Source organism: Coffea arabica, chromosome 5e (assembly GCF_036785885.1).
Source record: "Coffea arabica cultivar ET-39 chromosome 5e, Coffea Arabica ET-39 HiFi, whole genome shotgun sequence".
Lineage (NCBI taxonomy): Eukaryota > Viridiplantae > Streptophyta > Magnoliopsida > Gentianales > Rubiaceae > Coffea > Coffea arabica.
In genome coordinates this window covers 35,526,715-35,532,890 of record NC_092318.1, presented here as the reverse complement: position 1 = coordinate 35,532,890, position 6,176 = coordinate 35,526,715, and the positions used below count along the sequence as shown (strand labels likewise).

The window sequence follows — 6,176 nt, the reverse complement described above, 5'->3', positions numbered from 1 at the left end:
CCCTCACAAACTTATTCCCTCAACTTCTCTGCCTTCTTTATTTTTAGAAAAATAAGTAGATGGGAAAACACCTTTTCTGATGTACTGTATGCTCAGGGATAAGGTACCAATTACAATAACAAATAAGAAAAATAAAAAAAGGTATAAGATGGTGGGATGTACAGTGCGTAGTTATGCACTTGTAGAATGATATTGGTATAAGAATTTTAACAACCAGAAAACTAATTAAACATGAATGTTCTAATTAACAATAGAAAAGGTTAATTTCTCAACCTGGATCCTAGATGAATTTATCTTCAACTATATTTCGAGTACAAGTCTGAGTTACGCCTATTCATATTTCTATTTTACATGCTATAATATGGTAAGTGTAAGTCTTTGTATACAAAATACCGGATAAAATGCAGGCTGATTATGGATTCAGGCCAATTTCAAATTGTTTTCATCACATCAACGTATAACCCTTCCTATAAAAATAGGAAACACTAATACTCAGCTAACTGGAAATTCAAAGTGCCTATTTAGGAGGTCTCCGTTTTCTTACAATAGTTATCATCGCAAAATCCTTGGCATCTCCAAACATTCAATAAAGAAAGAAGTAAATTCATAGAACCATTAAAAATGAATTTTATGGTTCAAGAAAGAAATTCGTAGAACAATCTTTACTGGGTGTCTAGAATTTCAAGAGGATATACTAACTATTGCAAAGAAACAAATCAAATCAATTCAATGGGTATCTAGAATTTGCAAATAAATTCAATGGATGTCTAGAATTGTGAAATTCACATGACTGTTGGACCCATGTTCGCCGGAAAAACTTCCACTCTTCTCAGGAGGATTAAGACCGAGAGCAGCAATGGAAAGTAAGGTTCCATTTCTTTCTTTCTTTTTTTTCTCTCTCTTTTTAATTTCATAGTTGTTTTATTAATCACCATATCTTAATTGCCATTGATTGTATTCTTCATAATCTTGCACTTTTTAGTTAGTTTGTTGGGTTTTTAGTGGAAACTGAATGCTCTGACATATAAAAACTTGATAAATTTCTGTATTAATACAGAAAAAATATGTATTTTAATTTCTTTTTTCTGCATAACTCGTACTAATTTATGTGGGTTCTGTGCTGAGGATGAATACAAGTTTAAATTGGTTTAGTTATACGTGCTTGGGCAAGAGCCATATTGATAATTCGCCGTATTAATACACTAAAACCTTTTTTTGTTTATGTGGGTTCTGCATAAGGGATTGATGCAAGTATATAACTGTTTCTATAGCTGAAGTAAATGGTATCAATGTAGGCCATGAGAGTCAAATAGTGAGTGTTTTTATGTATCATAAACATGGTTCAAAGTCTAGGCCAAGACGATGACAACTCGGCTACCGATACGATACCGTGATGAAACGATATCGAGGTACTTGCCTCACCGAAAAATCGGCCGAGATGTCACCGCGATGGATTGATTCGGCCGAGTCACTTCGAGTTATCCCAAGTCAAGACGAGAAATTGGCCGACTCACACCACGACGGATTGACTCGGCCGTTTCTTTTGCTATTTTTTCATTAGTTTTGTTTAGAATAGTTTTTATATTATTAACAATTTTTAGAATATTAAATACTTTAAAATTTGCGTTTCACCGAGACCGCGACCGATATGTCGAGACCGATGTGGAACGTTCCGAGCCGCGACCGTGACTTTGAGCCATGATTCATAAATGACTAAAGCTTAAAGTTGTCTTTTGTAAGACTCTTGGAGGGGTTTTCAAAAAAAAAAAAAAAAAATTTGAGCATATTATGTGATTGTAATTACTAGTATTAATACAACTAGAATGGAAATTTTTTCCCACATCCTGTTCCTCTTCTCTGAGGAAGAACAAGGGAAATAGAGTTGTTCTAGCCGTCAAATTAAATCATCGTTGATGACATTCCTAGTTTTCAAGCTGATGCTAGAGAGATTACCCTTCACTTGGATGAGACGTTGAAGGATCTCTGTTTGTCAGGAAGATTAGTGGAAGCTGTTCGGATGTTATGCCATGCATGGGTTCAAGTAGAATCTGAAACTGATGCTCTACTTTTGCAAGACTTTATGGGAAAAAATCCATTGGCAAATGATAATCACTAGATGTGTTCCCAATGAATATCTAAATGTTAAATTGTTGATTTTATATGCAAAGGCGGGAGATTTTAATCTAGCCCGTATTCTTTTTGATAAGTTACAAATGAAAAGCTCGGTCTTACGGACTTCGATGATTGCAGGCTATGCGGAGGTGGGCTGGCAGAGGTGGGCTTGAGCATGTTCCATAAGATGAGAAAAAATGGTTTGATATCAGACCACTATACTTTTGCATCAGGCTTTAGGGCTTGTGCTTCTTTAACAGTCCCAGAACAGGGCAGGCAAGCCCATGCTCTGTGGATCAAGTGCCACATTAGTGGAATTCTTGTAGTTAATAGTGCCCTCATGGATATGTATTTCAATTGCAGTAGTCTCTCTGAAGGGCGTCTTGTATGTGAGAAGTTTTTAGATAGAAATTTTGTTACCTGGTCGGCTTTAATATCTGGATATGGACGCCATGGAAGAGTGGTAGAGGTTATAGAATCCTTTCACAGGATGTTAGATGAAGGCTTTAATATCTGGATATGGACATCATGTTACATTTCTTGTAGTTCTTGCCACTTGTAGCCATGGAGGGCTTGGTGAACAAAGGCTGGGAGTACTTCACCTGAATGACTAGAGATTATGGAATTCAAGCAAAGGGAAAACATTATGCGTCTATGGTTGATCTGTTAGGGCCTGCTGGCAGGTTAACCGATGCTTATGATCTGTTCAGCCAGTCGTATAGGGTGCTTCACTTGGAGCTTGTAAAATTCATGGAAATATGGACTTGGTAAAGTATATGTTGTCTTCTAAAATGCTTCTGCTTCTATTTCGTTGTAGAATAATGTGGCCGAGATTAGTAGTGTGATGAATGAATCTGGTGTCAAGAAGGAGCCTAGTCATAGCATGATTGAAGTTCAAAGGGAGGCTTACTTTTTATTTATGAAGCATAATACTATGAGTAAACTAGGGAGTTATATCAATTGATTGAAGATCTGATGTGTGTTCTAAAAGATATGGGATATCTTACTGATATAAGTAATTACATTCACATGTGGCAGCTAATGCTATAGGTCGAATGCTACGTTTGAGGAGGGGAGAACTTCCGAAAGCTTTAAACTCTTAGCCTGTATGATAGGGTGCATTTAGATGGTATTTTTGCCTATATTTTATTTTCCTATTTATACCAAATATCGTTTACCTTGATTGATTTTACTCAAAATTGGTAGTTGGTGTTAATTTCAGGAATTGGAACGAAAAGTGATTAAAATTAGCAATTTCTAGTGATTTGCACGTGGGCCGGAAGATCGGGAAAGAGTCTAGACAGTTTCCTAGTCCAAATTCCTACCTTTTGGATCCACATCATCCTCAAGAAAAAGGAGAGCTTGAAGAAGTTGACTTGTAATAGGAAACCGTCCCTTCATATTAGTTAGTTTATTCCTAGCAAAGAGGGATTGAGGGGACATCTTTCTTCTTCTTTTCACGAGAGAAAAAAAGAGCATTGTACTTGGTCTTGACTTTTTGGTTCCTTTGGCCGACTTTTGGAGAAACAAGAGGACAATTGCTTTTGTTTTTATTTTTTTTTCTTCTTGACCGATCTTGGGAGACAACAATTGTAAGCTTCTAAGATACCTGTCGCATGACCCTCCATTAACGGAGAACTAATTTCATACTTCTAGTCAAGGGGACAACTAAAGATTTGGTTCAATAATAACTGTAAGATCTAAATTTTCAATTCTATAGAAATTCAATTATGCATTTAATTTAACCATTCATTTGTTACATATATTATTTCTAATAACAGATTAAATGTAATGAAATAAATTCAAAGTGTACACATAAATTTTCCGAGTTCTCACACAAGGTGCGACCGTTAATTATTTTCCTAACCAAGAAATAACCCTAGGTACGATTGCAGGATTTAATTCCTCAATTTTATTAAGCATTAGAAAAGTCCAATTCTAACCCACAAACATGCTACGAGGGTTTGTTTAACTTAGATCATACGTTCCCCTAACATGGGACCAATCGCGCTAGTCACCACTGGTATTAATCGATTAAACAATTACGATTCAATCAATTAATCTGACAGTAGATTATTAGGTTAATTCAAATATCGAGCCCTTGACATTCAAATAACAAAACAATCATAAGAAGTTAATCAGAAAATGTACGAATATCAATTAATAAAAGTAATATATAAAATTAATTTGATCTCATATATGTTTGGAATTGCGCCTTCAAGTTGGCCTTCGACTAGAAAAGAAACTTAGTTCCACAGCTTCCAAAGCCAGCCGCATCAGTCTTTGATAAGAGAATTACTAGGGAAAACAAAAGTCTAAGAGAGAGATCCCTGCAGCTCCCCTCCAAGTATTCATCACGCGGGATCCGGCTTCCTTTCCTTTTTCGTTTCTTATCAAGTCCTAATAGTTCGGCCGTCCATTGGGCAATCAAAAATAGAATTCTAATTGCAAAATGAAACTTCTCCAACTAATGCTAATTGTTCCCTAATAAAATATCTAAGAAAAATGGTAATTTCCTAATCTTCCTCTAAAGATGTCTATATTTGACTCTAACTAGAAGATCTCCTTGCGCGATAAATTCCCGAATCTTTTGGATTTGAATGTAGGTCCTGAATGTGCCTGTGACAGCCCTACCTCCCCCCAGGGTGTACCTAAGAGTTTGGCGGACCGCCTGCCCAACTCTCGCCAGGACTCAGTCAAATAACAAGAAGATTTACAAATAGACCCTTAAAAGAAAACGATATTAATTACAACCAAAGAGTCGGACTTGCCAAAAATCAAATCAAACAAGTCGGCTAGACACCTATGCAGTGCTCATTCCAGCAACTAACAAACTTAGAAGAAATCGAGGCTTTCCTCAATTCAACCTCTCATGTTCTCATTCCTGTAAGGAAAACAAATGGCATGGAATGAGCTAATAACCCAGTGAGATTCCAAGTAATTAAGTAGGTCAAATACGAGACAAGATAGCATATTCAGACATCGAGAAACAAGTCAACTTCAATGAGATCATAATCCAGTATATAATTAAGCAAGTAGTCAGATAAAACATGCAAAAGGGTTCATTAAGGAACACATTCATGTCAAAAGATATAGATTGCTCTCAAGAGCAAGTTCCATAGTAGCTTGATTAAGGTCCGTTGACTCTCTGTCAACCACGAAAGTATAACGTCCGTAGATCCCCACTTTACACCAGTTTTCTTCCACCGATCACCCCCTACCAGGTCCGAACGTCCAAGAAGTACCCAAGGTTCGTCGATCTCCTCGACCAATCCCTTGCCGGCTCGATTCGACCAACTAGCCCCGGGGTTAGACTTATAGTCCCAGATATACAGTAATTCAGGATACAACTTATAGCCCCAGTATTCAGAAATCAAGATTGGAGTTGTTGGCCGTTATCCAACGCTCACACAGTAAAACTTGGAGACGTTAGTTGTCACTTAACGCTCCGTATTCAAAAATAAACAGTGGTGGTAATATTCAAGCATACCAATTAGTCGAGGAGATAACACTCCACTCAACAAAATAGGATAGAGGTACTGAGACGGGATGAGAGGCACCTCCCACTCGGATGGAGTGTGGTACATGTTACCGCTCAGCACTAGTGTCGACGAGATAACTCTCCAATCGACTTAATCAGGATAAAAGTACTGAAACGGGATGAGAGATACCTCCCACTCGGATGGAGTGTGGTACATGCTATCGCTCAGCACTAGTGTCGACGAGATAACTCTCCAATCGACTTAATCAGGATAAAAGTACTGAGACGGGATGAGAGATATCTCCCACTCAGATGGAGCGTGGTACATACAACCGCTCAACACTAGTGTCGATGAGATAACTCTCCAATCGATTTAATTGAGATAAAAGTACTAAGACGGGATGAGAGGTACCTCCTACTCGGATGGAGTGTGGTACATACGGTCGCTCAACACTTGCAAGTCAAATACAAGTACAAACACAAGTACATGTCAATCAAGTTCAAGTGAGTACAAGGTCATTCAAGAAAGGGAGGCCAAGTGTGATAATGACACACTCGCCTAGTCAGAATCAAGTCGCAAGTA

The 6,176-nt window shown here is 37.6% G+C and overlaps 1 pseudogene; it reads left to right on the top strand.

The window, feature by feature from the left end:
• The first annotated feature begins 361 nt into the window (after nt 1–361).
• LOC113687247 (pentatricopeptide repeat-containing protein At4g16470-like) lies at nt 362–3,162 on the top strand (annotated as a pseudogene).
• Nucleotides 3,163–6,176: the final 3,014 nt, after the last annotated feature.